Below are 25,777 nucleotides of genomic sequence, written 5' to 3'. Positions count from 1 at the left end.
GAAAATGCATTGGCAAATGGATCATTTTGAGAGCTGCCTGCAGTCTTTACAGGAAAATACAAGGCAGGGCCTTTTTTTCTTCATAAGCAGGGTTTCTTTTTTTTTACTTGCATTGGAAATGTCTGCTTATGGTTTTGGTCTTTTTTTTTTTACAGTTCTGAAGAGTAATATTAATGGTGTGGAAACTGTTGGCTGCAGTATTTTTATCAAAGGGCAGTAAGTTTCGGTGAGGCTCGGTTGTTGTTGCAGGTTGAGCAAAGGGAAAGAATGATTTGATTTTAATTATTTACTTTTATTTTTTTTCCACTGGCCTACCCAGCAATCCACTCAAGAGCAGTAAAAGTCTTTGTTTTGCACTGAGAAGTTTTTAAAATCCTGTTTACCATTAGTTATAACCAACATTATATTTCAATAAGAGATAATTTGCCTACTAAAGTTCACATAATGTGCTAATCATGTCTAGTGGTTAATAAAGGCCTCCTATCTCACTCCCCTGATGGCTATAAAAGGCTATTATGTTCATGGCAGCAGTTCAGGTACAGCTGCTGTGTGTTAATAATGCATCATTGTCCCACTAATAAACACAGCAAAGGTCAGCAACCCCGAGCACCTAAAACACCTATTCTCTTTCCAAAATATTTATTAACACCTTAATGGCCTATCTATTCATTTTGGTTTGGATTATATCAGTTAATGACCCTCATGGAGTCCCATGTGTTCAGGTTTTGCAACCTACATGCTGCTGTGGGCTCGTTTTGCCTCCTAAACATTTCTCTTTCTTCACAGCTCTGTGCTATTTGATTTGTGATTAGCATTCCTTGGGCGCTTCACGATTAACTTACTTTGTTACTTAGTTGGGTGAGTTTCTTCCTTTTTTCCTTCCTTTTTTTTCCTTCCTTTTTTTTCCTTCCCTCTCAGCCTGTTTAAGATTATATTTAGAGGCTGAATTTTCATTAGCTAAGGCACTTCATAGAAATTGTAACTAAAACCCTAAGTGGTTGTGTAGCACACATTCACACATGGCGTGCACAGAGAGGTGCGTGTCTGTCTACTTCTGCACTTCCTTCTCTCAGTTCCACGCAGAATTTGATTCCAGGGACTTGTGTTTTCCTTCTGAGTATAGGTTGCTGTATTCATAAAGGCTGCTTTTTTTTTTTTTCCTTTTGCCTTTTCTTTTTTAATGCATTTTCTACAGACAAAGAACATACTCACATGGGATTTCCATTTTGCCAGGGAAACATGCAAATCAATAGGCCAGCACTTATCTGCATTAAAATTAGGTATACTGTAATTTATGGGCACAGTGATATTGTATTTGTCTTGCATAGGCTCAGATATTCTTGAAGGTAGCCTGGCTACGTGTCCTTAGAGAAAAGCAAAAGTGTTAATTGAACCAAACCTTATATTCTCATCCTGTACTAGTGCCTTTTGTTTTCTGGTACTCATTTTGAAAACCTGATGTTTTGCTTTTTTGTTTGTTTTGGGGTTTGCTTTATGATGTTTTGTTGTTTTGGGTTTCCCCCCACCTCGCCCCGTGCTGTGTGATTTACAAACAAATGTTCAGAGGGCAGGAAAATACCACTGCACTTCCATCAAGAGAAATGAAAAAGCTTAACTAGCTGCAGCACGTAGCTTCAATGACACATTTGTCATGCTTTAAATATATAATACGTGGAATCAAATGTGTACAGGCACAGTTGTGATATATGTAGTGTCTGGCTCCACTGCTATTGTTTGTCGTCTCTACGGTTGTCATACGTTGTTCTCTGCACATCATACCCTTACAGCAGAATTTGACACAATTTCTAGCTTTCAGCCCTGCACCATTTTCATTGCACAATATACATGAGTTTGACAGGGTGTGCTGAGGACAACTCTGGCAAGCAATTGATATTTTGAAGTGGCAAGCGTTTCAGCAGCTGCCTGCTTGTGAAAAAGGAATGATAAGATATACTGTATTGTTAGTTTCAGGCAAAGCATTAAGGTCTAAGCTCTGTAAAAATGTACACATTATTCGTCAGTGGTGGAGCAAGCCTTTTATGTTTTTTAGAGCTTAGCTCTCTGGCTGATGTGAACTAGAATGACATTGGTTTAATGGTCAGTAAATGAATAGGAGTACTTTGAATTTGAACTGCTGCCAATTTTGCACCGACAAAGAGGCTGACAAAGGAAAGATTTTATGTGAAAGCAAAGCACAAGCGATGTTTGGGGAGGTGGGGAGAGGGCTAGAGGAGCCCAGCAGAAATATTCTCCAACACAGCCTTGTAATGATAGTAAAATTGTTAAAACACATCCATTTTGCATGGCTCATCGGCTACAAACCTAAGCTGTTTCATCTAATGTTCTTTAAAACCTGTTGTATACACAGAGTCTTTTAGAATATATTCATATGGAATTTACAGTGTGTTTTTCTAAATACCACACTGTGCCCTGAAGGCCTGTTGGCAGAACATCAGAGTTGTCCACTGCTGGAGTTCCCAAGTCTCTCTCTATCTGGTAGTGGGAAATTGTGGTTTAATCAGTTATGGCACTTTCAGTGTGTAACATTCATTAGTAAGGCAATTTGTCATGACTGTTAATAGTCAGGATGCATCTGCTCTCTCTTCAGTTATGGAGTGTGATAAGCAAGAGGGCAAATATTTCAAGATTTAATAATATTAGCACGTTGGAAGACTGTAGTTCAAGGTTAGTGCTCCAAACACAAACAGCAGATTAATAATGACCTATTTAGTTTTACTGGTTTTACCTTTACAGATTTGATTTTATAGTGCTCTAATGCTCTTACGAGTGGGGCATTATGTAACTGGGTATTAGAAAGCAAATGGCAGCATCTTCAGTGCTTGTCAAAGACTTTTCCTCCCTGGCCCTGAATTCAGAGTTAGGATATGGACAAAGATTTGCAAATACTCATAATTGAGCCACATCATTTCCCAGTGTGTCAGGACTGCTCCCTTCACAGTATCTCTTCTTTTTTTTTTTGGCAGTATCAGACCTTTTGCAGCGTTAGTTTTGTGGCCGGGCAGCTTGTAATGTTATAAAAGATCCTGAGTGCCCACCAAAGAGACAACATGCAATTAGGATAATGCTCTCCCTGAAAACTGGCTTGTAATCATGGTTCATTGTTCTAAATATGAAAGGTTAAATTGTTTCCTCCAGTCAAGAAAGGTTAGAGGGTTTGTTGTGTTTCTTTTCACCTATATCTGCTAGCCCTCATGTATTACATAATATGATAGCTTCACACACAATAGCTTCATGGCACGTTTTAATTTTTAATGGAAAGCCCCCCCAAATTTTAACATAATGATTTCTTTAGAAACCCAGCCCAATCTTGGTAGAATCCATCCTTGCCAGTAACAAAAGCTGTTACTGTTTAAGTTCCTGTTCAGCAGTTAGTTGGTACGCTTCGCTGGGTGTTGTCAAAAAGGCTTTGCTCTTGATTGACAACCCCGCAGGAATGTGAATGGAGATTTTAATTGCATATCATGTGTGCATATCAGAGTGAGTGGATTCACTGACTCTGCTTAGCTCCCTATCTCTACAGGTCAGCCATGCCAAAACACACTCTCTCTCTTTTTTTTAATAAGGAATTGATATATTTTCCAAAGAGAGAGAGAGAGGGAGGAAGAAAAAGGCATGCAAGTGAAGAATGGCCTGCAAAGCAAAAAGTTCCTGTGAGTTTCAGAGGAAAAAAACATGTGTGCAGTAAGCTTTCTAGCATGTTTCAACACAATGAAGAGGTATTTTGAGGATGTAAATTTATCTGAAGAGCAAGGTGCCAGTGGCTGCTAGGATATATTTTTCGCCTGGCATTTGCTTGCAGAAGTGTTTAGCTTCTTACTCTGTTTGTTTGTTTTGTTTAGTTTTCTTCAAGAGTACTTTGAACAAAACCAGTCAAAATAAAAGGTAAAAGAGTGGGAAAATGTACTGAGGCAGATGGCCCTTGTGTCTTGCACCTCTGCAGAAGACATGGGGAAATGGTGGGGAGCTGTTGGTATGTGCAAGGGATAGTTGGCATTCTCCTTATCACTGGAGTTGACCCACACTCTTTGGGTAACACTGTTACTGTAGAGGGAGATTTGCCTAGATAAGGACTGGCAGAGACCTCAGTTTTGAGTCTGATGATAAAAGGAAGTTTTGGTATGTCTTAGTTTTGCTTGGTCTTCTTCTGACCCTGTTCCTCTTCCTCCTCCTCAGGGCTGTCCTTCCTGCTTATTGTGACCACTCTAGCTTTGCCTTTGCTGCATGAATCTATACTTTATCCTGGCTTTGGCATTTGGCTGTTTCATGAAATCTGTTTTTGCTTCAACCCATGATTCTTCTCTCCTTTTCCTGAGGAGGGGTCATCAGATGATAAAGCAACTGCTAAAATTTAGCCCCAGGTATGGGCTAAATGTAGACACGGTATCAGTGGTAATGCAACTTTATTTTTTTTGGTGAGAGCAGTAAATGATACATCAGTGCAAGATGACACTGACAAATAGACCTCAACACTTTCCATAGCCAAGAACATCACAGGTGAAAATGACAAAGCCAAAGATCTGTTGTTATGAATAGCAATTAGATTTTGATGTCTCAAATTAGATCCCAGCTTTCATTTGACATCAGCAACCACAGCACTGGCTGTATTTATTTGTTTGTTTATTTGTTTGTTTTAAAGCTCATAAGGCATTGAAAACTGAAAGCACAGCTACCACCATGGCTGTGGGGAACTTGGGGCTGAGTTAGTATTCTGTGTCTGTGCAGGGACATTGAAAGCTAAAGGGCCATGACAGTTGCATTTTTCTGAGAGGACCCCTGGGAAGAAATTACTTAGTCACAAAGTTTCTTTCCCGTTTTGGCAGTGCTCTGGGATGAGAAGCAAATTGACTGCTTCTTGCCCTTTTACCCTTTCTGTAGGGCCAGTCTGCACTTAGGTTCTATTTGTTTCTAGGGACAGAGGGTGCTGACCGCTTGTTGAATGTGAAGGCTGCAACAGCAAGGCACATCATCACCTTGTCTGACAGCCTGCACTTTGGCATTTGTGTAGAGCCTCTTCACTCCTGCATTGAAATAACAGATTTTTGCCCATTTCTCTCTGTTAGGAAGACAGGGACAGGCTTTTGAGCAGGGCCTGTTGTAACAGGACACGGAGATGGTTTTCAAAGGTAAGAGGGGAGATTTAGATGATACGTAAGAGATTTTTACACCGAGGGTGGTGATACCCCTGTCCCAGGTTGTCCAGAGAGATGGTAGGTGCCCCATCCCTGGAACCATTCCAGGTCAGCTTGTTTGGGGCTTTGAGCAGCCTGCTCAATTTGAAGATGTCCCTTCTCACTGTAGGATGGTTGGACTAGATGACCTTGAAATGTCCCTTCCAACCCAAACTGTTATATGATTCCAATGAAGCAAACTCCGTCTGACTTAATATATGACCTCAATGGATGGTTGGATCTATTAGGAGCTGACACTTTCAGGGATTTTGAGGATTGATGAGGAGAAAATAGAAGGAATGGGAAATGACACAGAATTATCTGAACATACAAGTCCCTCTGTACAGAGCACATTGAAGTCCTGTGTGCAGATGCATCAACGAGGAGCTGCAGCTTTCTGGACACCCAGAGATGCTTGTGTTTAGACTTGTCTGGGTTCACAGCTGTGCAAGGTTCAGACCTTTGGTTGAAAGTCTTCATCACTCCTTTTTTGAGAAAATTTCCAACATTATTCCTGCTTTTAGGGGCTTCGAGAAGATGACAATGTCACTGTCATGATGACTTCATCCAGTCAGGACTTTATTAGGTTATGAAGTTGAACATTTCAAGGCTGGGGTTGCCAGATTTAAGGCTGTCTTGATTTTGTTCTTCATTATATTAGCATGGGCAGGTATTGAATTGAAGCAGCAGATGTGGAACAAATGATCAACTTTATCTTCCTCAGCAGTAGATTTTATTTCAGCCCTTATCTGGTGGTTCTAAAAAAGGAAGAAAGTTGACAAGCTTAGAGCACAAGGAGCTGGCAGCGCAGTTGTGTGAGTTTTTTTTTCTCCAGGGTCAGCCTCTACAGTGTGCACCAAAGATAATTTTACCATCTGGTTTTTGGGGTTTTCCCCTTTGTCTTTACAAAACAGTTGGCAAATGAATTCTACTGCACAGGAATGGTTAAAAGAAAATACCTTAAGATCATTAACCACACCAGTGCTGGAGTAATGAAAGGATTTGCTTCTCCTCTCAAAAGCAGGGAAGAGAAGGGTCAGAATAAAAGCTGGAATTCCATACTTAGCTTGACATTTCTAGTGATGGCAGCATGTTTTGTATATAAGATTATTACTCATTGGCAAGCCCTGCTGTGTCTAAACACTTGTGGGTGGGCTAAGGATGAGGTTTCAGTTTACCTCTGAATTTTCCTGCTTTGTGGCTTTAGACTTCAGATTATAATAACATTTCATGAGCATCAATTTTTATGGTACAGTTCATTTGCAGAAGATGCTATTTTTACACAGCCCTAGTGCTAATAGAAGTCTGTTGCATTAGGTTTGTTAAAAGGTGAACTTCATTATGTTTTTTCCTGACAAAGAGATGTATCATCTAGGATACAGAACTGTGACAAGCTGTTTGTGAAATAACTCAACAAATCCTGTCTTTTCTTACCATTTTCTTTCTTGCTGTTATCCTAAAAAGGAATGCAGCCATGAGCAGAACTTTACCCTCTCGGTGCTTTAGTACAAGGGGCTGAAATACACTCCTGGCCATCTTATTACATTCTGTATGCACCACTCGTGTTGGACTGCCAATGTCTGTCACCAGGCCTGCCTTTAATACAGTCTCCTGTTCTAAGTATCTTGTTTAGGCTCAGTGCAGCACAAGTACAAAGCCTCTGCCTTTTTATTGTTGAATTTTTAATACGTTTCAGCATCTGTAATGATTTCATTACAGCACTGGCCAGAATTAGACTTTATTTCTTGCAGATATCACTGTATTTGAAAAGGGAACCGCATTTTCCACTCCAAGAATTGTGTACAGTACATTGTGTACTCTGTTCTGTATGTAGCTGTCTCCAAATTAGTTTGCATCACCTCTGTTATAACTCCTTTTCTTCCACCACTACTCTGAAATTGCCTTTCATACTCCGTGTAACCTATGAATTGGTCCTGTGAGTGAGTCATTCCAAGGTTGTTGTTCTTCCCTTAACTACATTTAATATAAAATACTGTGCTCTATGTTATGTCCATCTTGTTCAGATGGAAGTGTCTGCTGAGATGGAAAAGCAGAATGCAATATCAGAATACATTTAAATGTAATAACTTCTCAGGAATCTTTATGGCACACAAATAACAACTCTCCTGCCCTTATCACTGCTTTGACTTTTAGAGCCTTGTGGTACCAGAGTATTTCAATCACAGGCTTGCCTTTGCAGCTCTTACCTTAGGAAAAATGCCAATGATATCCTTTGGAGTTTTGCTTTCTTCAAGGACTGATTTGTCCTCAGGTCAACTACCTAACTCTATCTTGAGTACTTCTTTTCCTTAGGTAAAGATTTATGGCTTTTGTTCCAGATAGCCTGCTCATTTCTTGCATCAACAAAATTACACACCTGGGGTGAATTCTCTGGGCTATCAAGTTTTTCATATGTCCTGCCCCTAAAGAAACCTTACTTGAGAACACTACATTCATTTTCTATTGAGCAGTGTTTTTCTTATCAGTGTGATTGAAATCCAAGGTCCACCACAGAGAAAGGTTTTTAAAGTGTTAAACCAGTTTTAGCTATCACAGTTGCAACATCACATTTTATCCATCCCTCCTGCAGCTGCAAAACTGGCTGTGGGTCGTGTTGGGTTGCGTGCTCCTCAAAATAATGGTTTAGTTTTCCTCATGCAGTAGATCAATCCAAAAGGTATTTCATTAGCAGGACACAGGCACAGGCATGCTGTGAATCCAGGCTAAGAGACAAGCCCACTGATGCCTTGTCTCTCTGAAGTACACCCTGCAAGATTCCCTGCAGGTCTTCCTTGGAGGAAGCAGGATAAGAAGTACTGATAGCTGGAGGGAAGCTTCGGTGAGAGAAATGTGTAAAGCAATTGTGTGTCTTCCCATCCATGTGCTCTCACTTGGGACTTTCAGAAATGTGATTTGTAGAATCTAGAATCATTTCTGTTGGAAAAGACCTTTAAGATCAAATCCAACCCAGCCTGGCCAGATCACCACCCAACCACATCCCTCAGCACCACATCTACTTGTCTTCAATCCCTCCAAGGATGGTGACTCCACCACTTCCCTGGGCAGCTTTCCCTGGGCTTGATGACTCATGACTCATGTCATGCTGTGATGCTCTCAGTGTGATTCAGGCTGCTGCCTGCCTGGGACACCTCCTTAGATCCTTGAAGACCAACTGTTATTACTTATAAACATTTCAAAATCCTTACATGAGGACATACATGCAACTAAAGAACTGGTCTGTTTTCCTGAGACAGGGAGAATGTCCTCTGTTCCTTTTTAGCTTTCTTGACCCAGCTCTATGATACAGCCTTGCTATGATCTGCAACAGGCTGTGTGTGTGGCTGAGTGCTGTGAGCTGGGGTGATGTGAATTTATGGCCCACTGGCTGCTATACAGTAGTACCCTTGCAGACACTTCCATGCCCACACAGGATGCCTTTGTGTGAGGGCATTGCTTTGAAAGCAGATGGATATTGCTGCTTCTAAGTCCTTCACCCAAGTTTTCATTGATTGGTGAGCTGGTCTGGCTTGCTATGTGTCTGTAGGTCTAACAAGTAATGAAGAGGCAAACTTCACCTCTTAGTTACAAATTTTTAATGGGTTTTGGCCCACTCTGAAACTGTGCCCTAAAATTACCTGGGAACCTTGCAAAGCAGTGAATACACTTCGAATAGCTGTGGGCACTAATCTGGCTATGCAAACCCCTGCTATACATCTGCCTCAGGAGTGTTTGGGAAACAACCTACAGGGGCACTGTTGGTGCTGGAAATTCAAGACTTAAACGTCCTAAAACTCAGCAGTGGCTACGATTCCAGGGGCAAACAGCTCTACTTTGAAAGAGGCTGAGGGCATTTTGGCGATGGCAGCCCTGCCTAACTGAAGCCTCCAGCAGCCGTGCTGGTTTTGCAGCAGTTTTAAGTCTGTTTTACAAGCGTTTGAGGAATCGTTTGGAAGTAGAACTCTGAGAATGAGACCCACAGAAGGAAATGTTTCTGTCTGTTGAAAAAAAAAGAAGCTCTGTATCCAGGGGCTGCAGTGCCTGTGAAGCAGAATGATCATATCTCAGCTATGCAGTATGATAGGGGTTTTTTTTGACTGTCAAAATTTGCATTCATTTAATGCATTGAACTGGTTTAAAACCCACTGTTCTCAGGATACTTGTCAAAATATTGTCTATAATGGATGAATTTGAATGTAATTAACATATTCATGGTTTAAATTTATGGACTCTCTTTTTTTTTTTTTAACAAAGAAGTGTATAATTTTTAGTCATATATAAATATCTGATATGTGCTATCTTCAGATATACTATGGAGCTCAGTTTGAAGCAGATATAGTTTGCAGCTTAGTTTTAGCTTGAGCTTCACAGAATCACCAAGGTTGGAAAGGACCTCAAAGATCATCAAGTCCAACCTGTCACCACAGACCTCATGACTAAACCATGGCACCAAGTGCCACATCCAATCCCCTCTTGAACACCTCCAGGGATGGTGACTCCACCACCTCCCTGGGCAGCACATTCCAATGGCTAACAACTCTCTCTGTGAAGAACTTGCTCCTCACCTCCAGCCTAAACTTCCCCTGGCACAGCTTGAGACTGTGTCCTCTTGTTCTGGTGCTGGTTGCCTGGGAGAAGAGACTAACCCCTTCCTGGCTACAACCTCCCTTCAGGTAGTTGTAGAGAGCAAGAAGGTCTCCCCTGAGCCTCCTCTTCTCCAGGCTGAACAACCCCAGCTCTCTCAGCCTCTCCTCGTAGGGCTTGTGCTCGAGGCCTCTCCCCAGCCTCGTTGCCCTTCTCTGGACACGTTCAAGTGTCTCAATGTCCTTAAACTGAGGGGCCCAGAACTGTAGACAGTACTCTTCAGTCATAACACATCTTGCTCATCAACACAGCTTTAGGTAGGTCATTAATATTCTCCTACAGGAGTAGATAAATGTTTTGTACCCACAGCCTATCTCTTATAGCTGGTGGGTTTTAGTGGTGGTATAAACAGGAGATAAAGCTGCATCAAGATCTTGTTTTGTGCAAAACTTCATCTGTGTAATGCTTATAAATAAGAGTGGAAGAGCAAATAGCCTGGATGTCAGGTAAGATGACATCTATATAAGCTCTCTGCTGAGTTCTGAGTAATCTTTTTGTTAGTTCCCCCAATAACTCAGTCTAATCAAATACAGGGACGTAAGCGATATCATGTAATAGCTTTTTGGAATCAATAAATATGCCATGGCTTTGAATTACTAGCACTGTAGATGGGGCTGATAAGCTCAATTCTTGGAAAACTGATCCCATAAAAGTGAAAAGTGAGATCTTACAGGAAAAAAAAAAAAAAGTATCAGGTGAAAGCCAAATCTTTTCTGAAACTGAGGCAGTGTGTCCAAGTTCTGCACTGCACAAATTTGGACAAATTAATGTGCTAGAAAGGAATATGGAAGCTTAGTAGTGATAGCTTTCAGCATCTGGGCTGTTAACTGCAGATAATCCAGGACTGTGGGTTGAAGAAATGGGATATCAGCCTTCTCAATCTTCAGAACTTCTCAGAAAACTGCCTTGGCATCTGCATTTCAATGAGGAACTTAGGTGTGACTGTGACAGGTCTCTACTGGTTGCTTTCTAAAGCTTAAAGACAGGTAAAGCCTGGCCTGCTTAGAAATAGAGATGGGTAATAGATGATTCCTCAAATCATCCTTTTCTTCATCTGGCTTGCCAAGTGTGCTTTAGTTTGTGACTCCCAAGCATCTAAAATTAATGGAACATCTTATTAAAGCTGGTGAAGCCTATGCATGGCATGCTAAGCTTGCACATAAAATCCACATTGAAGGCATCCCTAGGTAGGACAGAGTTTGATGATGAGCAGCATCCTGGTCTTCCTGGAATAGGGTTCCTCCCCTAAGTGTCAGAAATCCCATTTTTCATGAGGTATGGATTGAACTGGGATCTTTCTGCTCCACTCTTCACTAATAAGGTTCAGGCTTCTTAACTGACTGTGGCATGGGAATCTTTGTTCAATTTGTATAGGCAAAGTACAGTGAATTTCTATAGAAGATACAAAGCCTGCTTCAGATGGTATGTGGGTTTATTGAGCCAGTTATGTGGTGGCTGTTATCTGAGATGTTTGTGGAGCTGAGATGTAGACATCTGAGACCCACCTATATGGGTGCTGATATTTGTGTTGGTGACAGGTACCAGTGCACAGTGTGGCAGCCAACTGGAAGGGGAGGTGTTGAGATTAATAATAGAATCATAGAATGGCCTAGGTTGGAAGGGACTTTAGAGATCATCTACTCTCACCTCCTTGCCATGGGCAGGGACACCTCTCAACTAGACTCAGCTGCTCAAGGCCTCATCCAATGTGACCTTGGACATCTACAGGGAGGAAACATCCACAACCTCCCTGGGCAGCCTATCCTAGAGTCTCCCCACCCTGATACTGAAGAACTTCTTCCTAAGATCCAGTCTAACCCCACTGTCCCTCAGGTTCAAACCATTGCCTCTTGTCCTGTCTCTATACACCCTTGTGAAAAGTCCCTCTGCAGCCTTCCTGCAGGTCCCCTTCAGCTATTGGTAAGTAGCTCTAAGGTCCCCTCAGGGTCTTCTCTTCTCCAGGCTGAACAACCCCAGTTCCCTCAGCCCATCCTCATAGCAGAGGCTCAGCAGCCCTTGAATCATCCTTTTGGCCCTCATCTGGACTCACTCCAACAGCTCTGTGTCCTTCTCACGATGGGGACACCAGACCTGGATGCAACATTCAGTGTGGGGTCTCACACGTGTTGGTGCAGTTGTTATGGAGAATGGCTAACATTTTGAGGCTCCCTCCCCACAGTATACATTTTAATGGTAGCTGCATGGATAGCAGCATTTGCAGAGCTGAGTTCCTTCTAATGAAGATAATACATGCTGTAACTCGGGCTGTTTTGGTTCAGTACTCGTCATTTATTTGTATGCTGGCAGCATCCACGTTTAGTGCCGGATAGATTAATAACACTGTATTTAGTAAATATGAACTATAATCATTGTGCTCTTTAATTTGGGTCTAATAAGTACTTGCCAGACTAATGTGTAGTCATGTAGTTGGGCAGATGTACAAAAATGTCATTAAGTTGTTTTGATTTGCGGACAGTGATGTATGTGGCAACGTCTGTGAGCGCTCCTGCTTCCCTTACACCACAGCTACCTCATTTGCCAAATATGGCTATGATCCTTTGTCCATGTTAATTGAGAATGGCATCCTTATTCATCATCTGCAGGGTGGGTTTTAGTAGTTTTTGGGTTGTTGGGTTGTTTTTTTCTCTTTTCCAGCCATTAAAATGCTGTCCAAAGACTACTCAAGTGAGGCAAACTACAGACTAATACAGAGTGCTTGTTTATCTGTTGTTGTGAGCCTTCTGGTTTATCTCATTGTAATGAATGGGAAAAGGAACTCTCACATCTGAGTGCGGTGCTGTGGCTAAAGAGCAGTAATTCCTTTTGGAACATCCACATTAATAATTGGCCTGGGACTTGCCTGAAATATTTTTCATCAGCAATGTCTCTGTTCAGTGTTCCTCCTTCTTTTCTTTTGACCTTCTGCAGGGGGGGGGGGGGGGGGGGGAAGAAGGAAAAAAAAAGAAACTGAAAAATGCATTAGGATAATTTACATTGGTTGTCAAAAACTGTGTTTATTTCTTTGATAATAAAGGTTTCCATTACTTGATTAAATTTATGTTTATATTTGACATTTTCCAGGGATGCATAAATTCGTGTGACAGTTAAAGTCTACACACTCCCAGTACCTAGTGCCAGGTTGAGTTGAATTTGGACACGTCACATAAATAAAAGGGGTTTTATGTTTCACCTTCATCTGGTAGGTGAGCACTCCACCTTTTCTTGTGAAACATAATCGGTTTTGACATGGCAAAATTAGATCCTGGCTATTTATTATCTTCTGAAATCAAAAACCATAACTGGGAAAGCATGTGGTAAGTCCATTGGAGCAGCTTGCATGCAGAGAGGAAAAGGGGAGGCATTCCAGTTTTATAAGCTCAAGGTGATTTTCTCTAACACCTAGACCGTTTTAATTAATTACCCTGAAAGATTGAGTAAATTATTATTTGAATACTTTATGGCATTCCATGTTAACATTTCAAGGACAAAGTGCTGTACTTAGCTTTTCAACAATGCTTCATCTGTCAGAATATATCTTGTGAATTTATGTAGTACGCCGCGGTGTAAAGGGGAGTCAGAACTGGAGTACTGTGAGTTATGACAAGGGACCTGAGTCAAATATGATCTACTGGAATGAGAGCCCTGATATTTATGGACACCTGGTGGGGGGACCTGCAAATTAAGAAAAACACAGCCCTTGCTTCTTGAGAATTAAGTAAGCTTTTTGCTTTTTAAAAATCTCTTTTTTTTTTACATGATTTTTTCCTCTGGGTTTTTTTGTTGGTTTGGTCTGGTTTGAGGCTTTTTTTTTTTTGGATGTTGAAGTATTAACTGAATGCCATTAATGCAGGTTGTAATCTGGTTAATAGGCTTTGCTGCTGATGGCATCTCTGAAGCGCAGCTCTGCACATTTGCAGGGTGAGCTGCTGCTCCGCTGGCACTGCTGGCACAATGTGCAGAGCATCTCTGTCTCCCTTGTCTCTGTTTTGACACTGTAGCTTTGGGAAGAAGCCTCAGGAACCTGCCTGGTGGTCATACCCATATGTTTCATAGAGCTTGTTCAGAGCAGTGGGGTATGTGACATGTGGTAGGCTGTTGGGATGGTGTCTGTAACCAAAGCATCAGCTGTACTCCAGCTTTACCGGAGCTGTACTCCACAGATCTAATCTTTCTTCCACTGGAGGAGCATACAACCTTTTAGTAACTTCATGCTACCATCAGTAGATTAGATTAAATCCCCATTTACTGCATTATATTAATATTTTGAATGGCACACTAATCCAAGAAATAAATGTGTCAGTTTCTATGGCTACCCTGTAATGGGCACAGCCATAAGACAGTGCCTTCAGGCCACATAAAAGACTTAATGTACAGATTGAATAGAAGCACATTATTTATTACTATGCTATCAAGCTGAGAAAATTTAGTGGCCTCATTTTTTTTTAGATTTGCTCATTTGACCTGGGCCAATTTGCTTAGCTGATAAAATGGAGTATTTAATACCACAATGTTTTCTCAGTTTTAAGGATAAAGTGATTCACCCTAATTTCTTTGAGAAGAGGTTTGTGGAATGAAGGATTTTTATGCTCCTGTGATACTTGCTGGTAGTTCTGTGCAATTTTTGTGGCTTAAAAATTAAGGCTTTCAGCCTTGGAATTAAGTGTACTGCTACACAGAGTGAGAAGGAAACTCCTTTATTCATCCTCTTGCCTCTTCCTCCACAAACCCTAAGATGTGTTTAGGCATTCTCAGCTGTAAATAACTCCCCATGAGGTAAAATGGGGTGATCATCATGAGTCTGAGGGCTCCTCTGACTCTGGACAGTCTTTGGGGTTGATGCCAGTAGGTCATTCAATGCCAGAGCTCATCAGCCTTGCCTGTGATGGGCTGCTGCTGGTAGAACACTGGATCTAAGGTTGCATTATTTCCTACCTGGGGGCCCCAAACCTGCAGCTTAGCTCTCTCAGGTGTGATGCATACCTTTTTATTGCTCATAGAGTAACAAACCCAGCCACCTGTGATGTAGACTGATCCCCACTACAACTTGGCTTCCAGCAGTAGTGATGGTGTTTGCAAGTGACAAACTAGTGCAGTCCAGGGCATTTCTGTGCTCATTCATGCTAAAAGAAGAATGAGTGTCCCTAGAGATGAATTATAGGAGTAAAACACTCAGGAGACCGGGTGGGGGATTGGGCTCTTCTCCCAGGTAACCAGAGGCAGAACAAGAGGACACAGTCTCAAGCTGTGCAGCAGGGTGTTTAGGCTTGATCTTAGAAAGAAGTTCTTCACAGAAAGAGAGACTACTCTTTGGACTACTCTTTGGAATGCACTGCCCAGGGATGTGGTGGGGTTGATGTCCCTGGAGGTGTTTAAGAGGAGACTGGATGAGACACTTGGTGCCATGGTCTAGTTGATTGGTTAGGGTTGAGTGATTGGTTGGATTTGGCGATCTTGGAGGCCTCTTCCAACCTGATTGATTCTGTGACTGCAAGCTAACATAAGAAGATCAAAGAGCCTGTTGGTTGCAGAAGGGCTGGGGTGTGGCGGTTGCAGAAGGGCTGGGCTGTGGCAGTTACAGCTACCCCATCCCCAGCTTTGGACAGGGCTCCAGGTGAGGCTTGTGAGCAGCTGATCTTCATCAGCTTTTTGTCCCAGGTGCCCCTCATCTAGAGCTAACTGTGCACCTGACCACACTTAAACCCACAGCGAGGTTTGCAAGGCAGAGGAGCCATTTTGCTCTTGCTTCACAGAAGCAGCCTTTGGAGCTTCTCCTCTTTAGAATGGAACCTCAGGAGCCTCCCTTTCCACCCAACCTTGGTGAGTATAGTTTCATGTATATTCTGGCTAGCCACAGGAGATTTTCCTTTTTTTGAGTGGGAGGTGTGCACGTTTTGGTTCATCCCTCTGCATGGTTTCATTAGTTGTGCAACAGTATTTTTCCAACTGCCATTCAGACCTGTAATTTTATTGTGCTGGAAGGAGAGCAGATCTAATAGTAATAAATCAGTGGCTGTTACCTGCCTGTTTTGTGTGTTCCCTTCATGACTTAACTACCAGATGAGAGATGATGGGAGCCATGGGGCAAGCCTACTGTGAGAACAGGTTTCTTCTCACAGTGGCTCTCCTCTTGAGAACCTAGCCATACTTTGGGAAGTGGTGATGCTATCGTGAGTTGCATGCCGACCAGTGAGTCACCAAATAATGTAACTTTGCTGAATATTTGTTTCTGGAGCATAATTTGAGGAACATGCAGGTTATTTTCTTGCCTGTGCAGAGCCTGTGGTGATCGCATCGCTTTCAAAAGGTTTGTTGAAAGACAAAATTCTTTTTCCTACAAAATATTCTATTGCGCTTCCTAGAGAACTGCTAATAACACTTTTAGCCTGCAACACTTGCCAAGAGCTGACACTTTCAGAATTCCAAATGTCAATAAAACTGTTTAAAACATTGTAAGGGGGCTGGGTGAAGACAAGAGAGGCTTAGCAGAACATATTAGTGGCTTTAACACAAGTCTACTTAAACCTTAAAATTTATGTTCTGGAAAAGCCCATTTCCAGCAAGTCAAAACAACCTTCATGACAAGTTTTATCAACAGAAATGCTAAAGGCAAGTGACAGATATGTAGTGTATAGCTCCCATGGAATGCAAACACAAAGCTTTAACCCAGGAGCTGGTGATCAAAGAAGTCTGAAGTAACAGACCTTGGAAACAGAAGGTAATGTCTTTGTCACCTCCATGACAAGCTTTTGGATGGTGTTTGCCATCACCAACATTCCATTTGCTCTTAAGCATGTTTGTCCACTCAGGCACATCCAGCATAACTAACAAATGGTTCTTACACAGTCCCTCTTGAGGTCAGAACAGCTGATAGCAAAATATCTGGAACGATTTACACTGTAAATGTTAGAAGGGAAAATAAGTTTGAAACTCCTGGGCCTGTATGTGTTAAGCAAGGAAAAAAACCACCCCAAAAACCAACACAGGCAACAGATTGTGTTCAACTGCCCCTGCACTGTGTGAGATGTAGTGTTTCCAAGAACTAGATTTACTGGAGATAAAGGTGCTGCACAGGAGGGACAAAACCTTAATGCGGTGTGTTCTGGCACATGGAAAGTACCTGATGTACTGAGCGCCTTAGGTCAGGGACAAAGGTTTATGCAGCAGTGGGGTTAAACTGCTGTAGCTTCTCAGATTTTGGTTGCAGTTTGGAGGAGGGTGTGGGGGGGTAAATAATCAAGATTTCATCAGCTGCCTGTAGAGAACAAGTCTTTGCATTCAGTCCCAGTGAAGTGCTGTTATCAGGACAGCTGTTCTGAGAGTTCAGGGGACTGCACAAGTTGTCTGGCCGCAGCCTTTCTGGCAGAGCTTCTCACCGTTAGTTCAGACGCAGTCCTCTACTTTCTGGGTTGGCAATGCTGGTAGGGGAAGGAATAGCCAAGAAAACAGTCCTACTTTAAGCCTTTTGTTTGAAAGAGATGTAACATTGCTAGCAACAAAATTATTTTCCATGTGGACTGAGACATCTTGTCGTGGTTATTGTGCTCTGCAAAACGCTGTGCATAGCATTATTACAAGCAAATGACTTTCCAAGTAACAAGTGCCCTCTGTTTAAACAAATAATTTTCTATGCAAAGGTTAAACACTGGGAGATTTTTCTTGTTGGAGTCATGCTCATGACTTTGGAAAGTCACCAAGCAAGTGTGTTTGAAAAAAAAAAAGAAAAGAAAAGAGAATGTGAATGGAAAACTCTGAAGCATTTTGCCCTTTTGGTTCCTAAGAGTGAGCTATCGTTTCTCTCCACCGTGGTCATTAATAATGACAGATGTATGTGGTGCAGAGTTCACCTACATTATTGTCAGTAACAGGGATAGAGAGAGAATATTTATTACAGCAGGAGGAGGGAGGGGTAAGACATGATGTTGAACCAGGAGACAAGAGCAGAGTTCAGTGTTTTTTCGTTTGGGTGGGGAGGAGGGTTAGCAGGGAGCACGCATTAAGGATTCCCAGCCTGATGCAGCTCTCATTGAAATCAGTTAGAGTACTGCAACGGGCAGAGGTGGATTGATTGGATCTTTAATATGTTGTGCTTTACAGTACTTGGGTAATGCAGATTTATTTCTCCTCAGCAAAGGCTCTTATTGGTTTGGGTTTGCAAACAGACGTGGCAACAATCTCATTTTATTTCTTTCTGTGAACTGGTGAAGCATTAAATCGTGTTCCCCTGTTCTGAAATTAGAGCAAATCAAACTTTGTGCACCTGTCTTGTAGCACAACTTGCCAATTTTTCAGATTATTACATTGTCCTCTTGGAAAAAAAAAAATCATTTTTCTCTCACTTTAGTGCATGAGAAATAAATGCAGAGTAGCAGGGAGACTGGTGCACTGACAGCGTGTGGGCATCACTACAGGCTGTACCTGTTGGCCCACGTTTCATCCCACCTATCTTTAGTCATTGGAGTGCATCATCAAGAAAGCCCTGAAGTCAAGGAAGACACACAGCATATCCAAAGGGGTTATTTAATATTGGAATCCTGAGTCAGTGACTGAGCTTGAAAGAATTCAGGCCTCCAGGTCATCGTTCTGTTTAAAAATGCATTTGAGGAAATGGGCAGTAAGTCCAAAATTCCATTGGGTGGTGAATGATGTCTGAATAGGTTTGGGAATATGAAAACATGGTTTAATTTATCACCTGAAAAATTATTCTGCTGAAAGTATTCCCAGATGAACTCTCACTTTTTTTTTCTTGCTCAAGGTTGGGTCATTGTCCCTCTGCCCCCACCCTTGAACCGGTGCCAAGTGATTTATAAATTGTCAAATATAGCCTTCAATTAGTCACTTTGTCACAGCTTTGGTACAGTCATTGCAATATTAAGTTATATTTGGTCTGCTATATTTTTTTGCCCATCTACTGACATAGATGTTTTCTGGATCTATCCCAGTGACTCCCAGTAAGAGAGAGTGGGATAATGCCAGAATTGGGGCCACTGTTTACAAAATATACCTGGATAGACAAGTTCTCCCTTGTACACCTGGGTTTCTGTACTAAGCTACAAATGTCACTTATTGGAGTGACTGAAAATCATCACTACATATGTTTAAGCATGATGGTAATTAGCAGCTGCTCTGGAGGGAGGAAGTATTAATGCACCAAACCACCTCATTCTAACTATATATACACCATATATATATATTCCAACTATATAACCATATAACTGTAAAAGTTATATGACAAAGGAGTCTTCATAAAATGCCTTGAAGTTAGTAAATCCAGGTCTTAAAGGGGAAGAGGATTAGTTACTAAGGGAAGTTAGTAGTAGTTTGTGGTACCTCTGGCTTCCATCAAAATTGATAGATTGGACATGATGATCTTGAAGGTCTCTTCCAACCTGGTTTATTCTATTCTAAAGCAGTGAGGCAGAGGGGGGAAGATTGTAATTTGGTGACAAGGAGTTGACTTTGGCCATGAGGATAGCTGACTCCGAAGATGTTCATGTCAGATGTCCTTTGCATAACAACCTGCTCAGCAAGCCAAAAAGTTCAGTGTTCTGCTAGATTTGTCCAAAGGCAGAGTCCCAGTGATACTGGAGGGCCCTTTTGAGAACCTGATGGTAGAAACAAGAGCCACCTTGTAATGGGAAACTCCTCTTGCTAATGCAAGAAAAATATCTACAGAAGTTCAGTGCTAGGTAGTATTGAGCCATGCCACACAAGCCTTACAGCTCCATTGGCCAAAGAAAGGATGGTGGGAGTCTAAGTTTTCAAGATCCTATTTCAGCAGGTTTCTATTAGCCTTATTGGATTGTAGGAAGTGCTTCCAGAATAACTATAATCAAGAAAAGAAATGATTAACTAAACACCAGCAAGCTTATTAGCTATGTGACTTACATTTTGTAACAATATGATAGCGCTCATCCTCTTAGTGCTTTTTGTGTGTGAGGCAACCTGTAGGATAGTTTCTGTGTTCTATTTTGGGGCTTTAGCTTGGCTTTTATAGAAGCACACCATTTAAACCTCTTAAACAGCAGCCTAAGACCTAGTTCAGATTGCTTTTTTTTTCTCTCTTGGAAAATACCTTATCCTAGTTATTCTTTCTCATGTGGGGTTGTCAGTTGAGGTGAATTTTAGGTAGCACCTGTCACTTAATAGAGTAATTCAGCTGGAGTATTTTTGCAAACTGGAGTAATGCAGAATTTCTGCCCCAACAATGCAGAATTTCTGCCCCAACAATGCAGAATTTCTGCCCCACTGAATGACCGTTGAATTTTTGTAGTGACCATTTAACAGAGAATAACATAGGAATATGAAAGAATCATAGTGCTTCATCCTTTATTAATGACAGTGTAAACAACATTCTAATTGAAAACACCACCCAGAATAAATATTAGAATGGGGCAGTGCAGGAGAAACAAGTGGGTCTGTTATGTAAGAGATTTCTGGTGACTTTTTGGGCAATCCTGAAATGTTGCTTCTGCTTCATGGCATTTGAAAGAAATGAGTCATGTTACAAGTGGAAGAGGAGCAGAGAAATGAGCTGTGCACTGCCAAGATTGGATTGTCCTCTGGTGTGTAAGGAAGCAGTAAGGGTAGATCTTGCCTGTGGAACAGGTAAGAATAGTTGGAGGTCTTGAGTGCTTCACAGTAGATGGGCACATCCTAAAACCTGTCACTGACACTGCTGCTAAACCACCTCCTTTTGAACAGTCGCTGAAGTGCTGGTGAGTGTGTGGGCTGGCAGATGGATTTCTCTTTCCATGCCCAGCAGGGATTCCATTGAGTCTGAGTAGCTGATGTTAATTCACTGCTCCTCGTGCAGCTCAAGCAAGGACTTTGGCATTCGGTTCTCTTACTTGGTGCCCTATCAGCTCTATCCTCAGGTATCAGGGCAGCAATCAACCTGTCATGTGCCTCTTAGCCTGGGTTGAGTGTGTGGTGAGCTCACTGCTTTGCCTCTATCTCAGTCATGTTTTACAATTTGAAATGTTTGCTTTCCTCTGCTGCTTGATAATCAAAAGGTTATTTCCAAAGCTAAGTGAATAATAAAATACTGAGCTGAGAGTTATGGTGGTGATAGGAGGGAAGTTAGCAGAAGATATACAGTCATTACAGAATCAGCTTTGATATACTGAGTTTTGTCATTTGCATAGTCCTGATAATTCTGGAAACACATGAATCATAATTTCTTTTATTTTTGGAGGAAGATTTAACGTGCAGATAACTGAGCCTCTTTACGTTAAAGAGGCACTACAGAGGCCAAGCAGTTTTTCATCAGCGTGAAGAGCATGCGTGTGCTCATGTTTGCCTGAACTGGAGTCACTGTCTTTCAGTGTTGAGTTAAAACCTGCTCTGAGCTGTGTTGCCAGATCCTTGGGTTGTTACAGACTGTCACAGCATAGGCAGAGTAGACACAGGACGAGTTTGAAGTAGAAGGAGATCTAGTCTTGAAGAATTCACAGCTCAAAACAGATACAGAAGAAGAGGAAAGTTATTTGACTGTTTTGTTTGCTTGGTTAAATTTGTGTGCTGACCTGTGTTTACTCTGCATTCAAAAGGCAGCATCTCCACAGTAATTTAATATATAGAAAGACACCTAAACTGTAACCAAACATTGTGTTACATGATGTCTCCAAGGGGAAGGTAGTGAGCTCCAATTCTGCCGGAGTCACCTTCCATTAGGGTTTCTTTCTATCCTTGTTCTGTATGTCAGATGGATCACTACATTTAATTAAGCAGTAACAATTGAGGTGCAGATTATTTCCTGGGGATTAATGACCAGCTGGACAGAGTTGATAGCCCAAGGTATTGGATAGATTATGCTGCATAGCCTCATGGATTAAGTATGAGCCCTATATTGTAGAGGTAGGCACTTTGAATTGTCTAAGAGAAAGCATCCCATTGAATATAAAGTGTATTTTTCCCCTTTTGTTCTTTCAGCACCAAGTAGATCAGTGCATATCCAGTTCTCCAACATCCTTTTTCCTCCTCCCTCTGCAGTAACCTGTGTTTAAAAAGAATTTTTGTTCAGGAAAACAGGCCACTCTTTGCTTTAGCTCCACATCCTCCTGTTGTGGCTGGAACAGACTGAAGCAATGACACAGAGGTTTGTGGGCCAGTGCTAAGATCTGGAGTACCGTGTCCAGGTCTGGACTCCTCAGCACAAGAAGGATATGAACCTGTTTCAGCAGGTCCAGAGGAGGCCACAAGAAAAAATTATCAGAGAGATGGAACAGCTCTACTATGAAAGGCTGAGATTTGGGTTGCCTGCTGGGAGAAGAGGAGGCTCTGGGGAGACATTACTGGGGCCTTTCAGTACTTAAAAGCAGTGACAAGAAGGATGGGGACAGACTTTTTAGCAGGGCCTGTTGCAAGGGGTGATGGTTTAAACTAGGAGGGAGGTTTAGACCAGATGGAAGACACTTAGTTCACTGAGGGTGGTGAGATGCTGTCAGAGGCTGCCCGGAGAGGTGGTTGATACCCCATCCCTGGAAACATTCAAATGCAGTTTGGAAGAGGGTTGGACTAGGTGACCTTCAAAGGTCCCTTCAAACCCAAAGCAGTCTGATTCTATGATAGTTGATTTTATTGTATTTCTTCCCTCTGTAGAGAGCTAGCTGAGGTCTCAGGTTCATGCATATCGCAGCACACATAATTTCATGTCTACTTTCTTGACACAATTAACAGAAATGGGGATATAATAAAATGTCAGAATGTTAATAAATACAATTTTTCCATGAGTGCTTCACTCTCATGCCTTTCATCCTGCAGGTGTGCTGTGAGCACAATGTCTGGGCTCAGAATGCAATATGCAAGAGAAGCACATCAGTCGCTGTCTGTAAATTAATGATTTTCTTTGCCTGTTCCTTGATAGAAAATGAAAAATTAATAATGTCCTAAATATGCTATGAAATATTTGCAGCATTTTTCTGACTTGAAAGAAGGGATTTAGTATGCAGTAGTCCTTGTGGGCTGGGGCCTGTCCCGGCCTTAATGCATTGGTGTGACTGTGGAGCAGTGGTTTACATGGCCCAAGCTGAGATCAGCTGTGGTTCTGGTTCTTCCTGGGACTTCTCACACGCCAGGAGCTCTGGAGCTGCTGCCACAGCCAGGCCTCTTAGGTCACCCTTCCTTCCTAATCTACTGCCAACCATGCTGCTATGAAATGGGGACCTCCTTGTGCCTCATGAGTCACAGTCTCTGAGTGCCCAAGAGCAGCTGAGAACATCCATTATCAGTTGGTCTTTTATTGTGCTGCCTGTAGGAAGCTCCCTTCAGCCTATGTTACCTTGGAGTAATTGGCTGCAATGTGCAGGCTTCTCAATGGTGAAAACATGATAGACTCCATCTTACCAAGCAGTAGGGCTTGAATTGCAGGCTGCCAGAGCCGAAAACAAAACACAGCTTGAGTGGATCCACCAGGATCCTATGCTGTGCACAGCCTGATGATCAGGAGAGACTTTTATTGAAGAAAACCTTTTTAAAAAGGGATGGCAAAGGCTTTGTGTGGCTGTAGCTTTTCCCCCATACAGGAGATTGAGACCTTTTTTTCCCTTTAATACACGGTAATTTCATTAACTACAATCTTAATTTGAGTATGCTAAGTGCATACCTGTATTTTTGTTTTCTGTAGGTGACTCTGGGGCCTTGCATTATTTCCTTCAGTATAGCAATAATTCACATGAAAGAAGGAAGAGAGCACATTATTTCTCTGGATAGAGAAATTCCATACAGGGAATCTGAAGTATGCTTATGCAATCATATCATTTTCTTAGTGAATTAGTGTAACTCTTTGTAATTCATGCTATACATTTCAACATCTGAAACACATTAGGTGAATATCAGCTGAATTTATTGACTAATTAAAACATTTCTGTCTGAGCAGTTTTAGGTTCAGGGATGTTTCAGTTTAAGGATGAATAAACTAAGCGAGGTTCCAAGGGAGTGGAAACTCTTTGTTAAAGCCTGGGGAAGAAAGAGCTGAGGAGTGGCACTTGGTGGCATGTTTTAGTTGATGTCATGGTGTTGGGTCATAGGCTGGGCTTGATGATCTCAGAAGTCTTTTCTAGCCTCAACAATTCTGTGATTCTGTAATGGAAGAGTATTCCTGAGTGGCATGGCAGCTTGGATGTGGATATAAAGATGTGATGGGAGGGAAAAGGGAGAGAGCAAGTTGCATGGGCATCTCCACATCTACCTATGCTTAATGGCCAAAGTTTCTGGAGGGAAGATATTTTCCTGGCTAGAGTGACCCACTAGCAAAGCACAATGAAAAAACAAATCTAATAATTGGGAACAAATAAAACTAAGAGACATGGTGCACTGGAAATAGACAAATGCAGAATCAGAAGATATCTGCTCTGTGGCAGTTTTTTGATGTACTATCTCCACAAAGCAAGAGATAATCGAGAGGCCAGCAGCCAGAAACAGCTAGAAATCACAGAAGAGAGGAAACTAAAGATACAGGCAGCTGGATGATCTGTACCAGCATCTGACAAAGACATGACATGCAGTTTGATGGTCCCTGTTCAAAAGAATCAATGCACTTGGCCCCTGAGGAGCTAAAAGCAGTCTATGGACTAGGGTTCATTCTGGGACAGGTGATGCTGTTGTCTGCCATAGATCACCATCAGGGTCTGGGGGAAAAAAAACCTCAGAAAAGGAGGACATTTGAGTAGGACAGCAGTATTGACTGGGTGCTCATAAACTGAGTCAGTTTAAATTTGAGAACAGCACAAGACAGGGTTGGTTTGGTCTGGTCTGTGCTGGGTGGTTTGTGGGGGTTGGTTTATTTTTGGTTGTGGTTTTTCAATCTAAGGAAATGTCAAAAGGAAAATCCCAGCAAACTAATGAGATTTCACTGAAGAATGAGATGGAGCTGCAGATACTGCATACACAATCATATGTACAGCTCTGTCCACTGATGTTCAAGTCTTATTCTTGCACTTAATTCTTCCAGTTTGGAAATGGGAAGATCAATAAAAGAAATCAAACTGTGATTAAAGAACAGTTACAACCGGCACCAATAAGGGAAATCCAGAGAAGCTGAAAGCTGAGCAGTGTGTTGAGCTGTTAGAAGGTGGTAAATTGAAGTCCTTGGCTTTTTTTTTTCCTAAAGTAAGAAAAATGTTGTGTTCCTACAAGTGAGCATAGATTTGAATAAGAAGTGTGTGAATGGACAAGAATTCTCATTTCCAGTTGGGATAAGAGGAGGAAACCCTTTTACAGACTCTTTAAAAGACTTCAGAATGGAGACCTGTGGATGGAAGAATTAAGTAGAAGAGAAACTGGGAAATTCTTGCAGCCAGAGGTACAGCAATAGAACTTTTTTTTCAGCTCCTGCTTTAGAAATAAAGTTTGGATGATTTTATTTTTAAAGTCCTGAGACATGAAGCAACTCAAGGAGAGCATTGAGACTAAATGGAGAAGATAAAAGGATTAGAATCTTATCAGGGAGGTGAAAATTGCCAGGAAGTGAAGCATATTAGACTTTGCAAATGATAGTAAGAAAAACAGTTAAGGGTTTTCAGCTTTATAAATGGAAAACAGAAAAAGGAAAGCAGCAGTAAGCAGCTGTGCAGTGCAGATGGGTAGAGACTGCAAATTGTCTACCAGCGTCTCAGTACTGGAACTGAACATATATTCACTCAAGAAAATGATGTTGAGTAGCTGAAGATGAGTGTGGGTATGGAAATGACAGATGCTGAGGTGCAAAATAAGCTTCAGAGCTAAGGCACAGCAGTTGAGGGAGAGGGGAGCAACTGGAATAAGTATGAACTGCCCAGGTGAATAAATTTAGATCCATCAGAAAAAGGACTTTCCAGTATGCCCAGCCAGCAGGCGTAATGGTGAGCAAATGGGCCAGGCCTTGACAGGTGAAACTGAGGACACTTGCTTCTGTGGCTTTTTGCCCTGAGCTTTGCCATGCCTCCTCCTCTCTGCAAGCAGTGAAGTAG

The 25,777-nt window shown here is 41.8% G+C and overlaps 1 protein-coding gene across 4 annotated transcripts in view; it reads left to right on the top strand.

Moving 5' to 3' along the window:
- TOX (thymocyte selection associated high mobility group box) overlaps positions 1-25,777 on the top strand; it is a 206,518-nt gene that overhangs the window by 8,239 nt on the left and 172,502 nt on the right. The window contains exon 1 of one of the 4 annotated variants that reach the window (XM_068162448.1): positions 15,582-15,647. The exons of the other annotated variants lie outside the window; for them this stretch is intronic. The gene's annotated coding sequence lies outside the window, so the exon portion shown is untranslated. Of the gene's footprint in view, positions 1-15,581; positions 15,648-25,777 lie in introns of those variants that run through there. 4 annotated transcript variants of the gene reach the window in all.

Source organism: Melanerpes formicivorus, unplaced genomic scaffold, assembly GCF_026170545.1.
Source record: "Melanerpes formicivorus ecotype bairdi unplaced genomic scaffold, bMelFor1.0.p_v2 SCAF_65, whole genome shotgun sequence".
Lineage (NCBI taxonomy): Eukaryota > Metazoa > Chordata > Aves > Piciformes > Picidae > Melanerpes > Melanerpes formicivorus.
The sequence above is the reverse complement of the archived record's forward strand: the minus strand, read 5'-3'. Positions and strand labels throughout refer to the sequence as shown.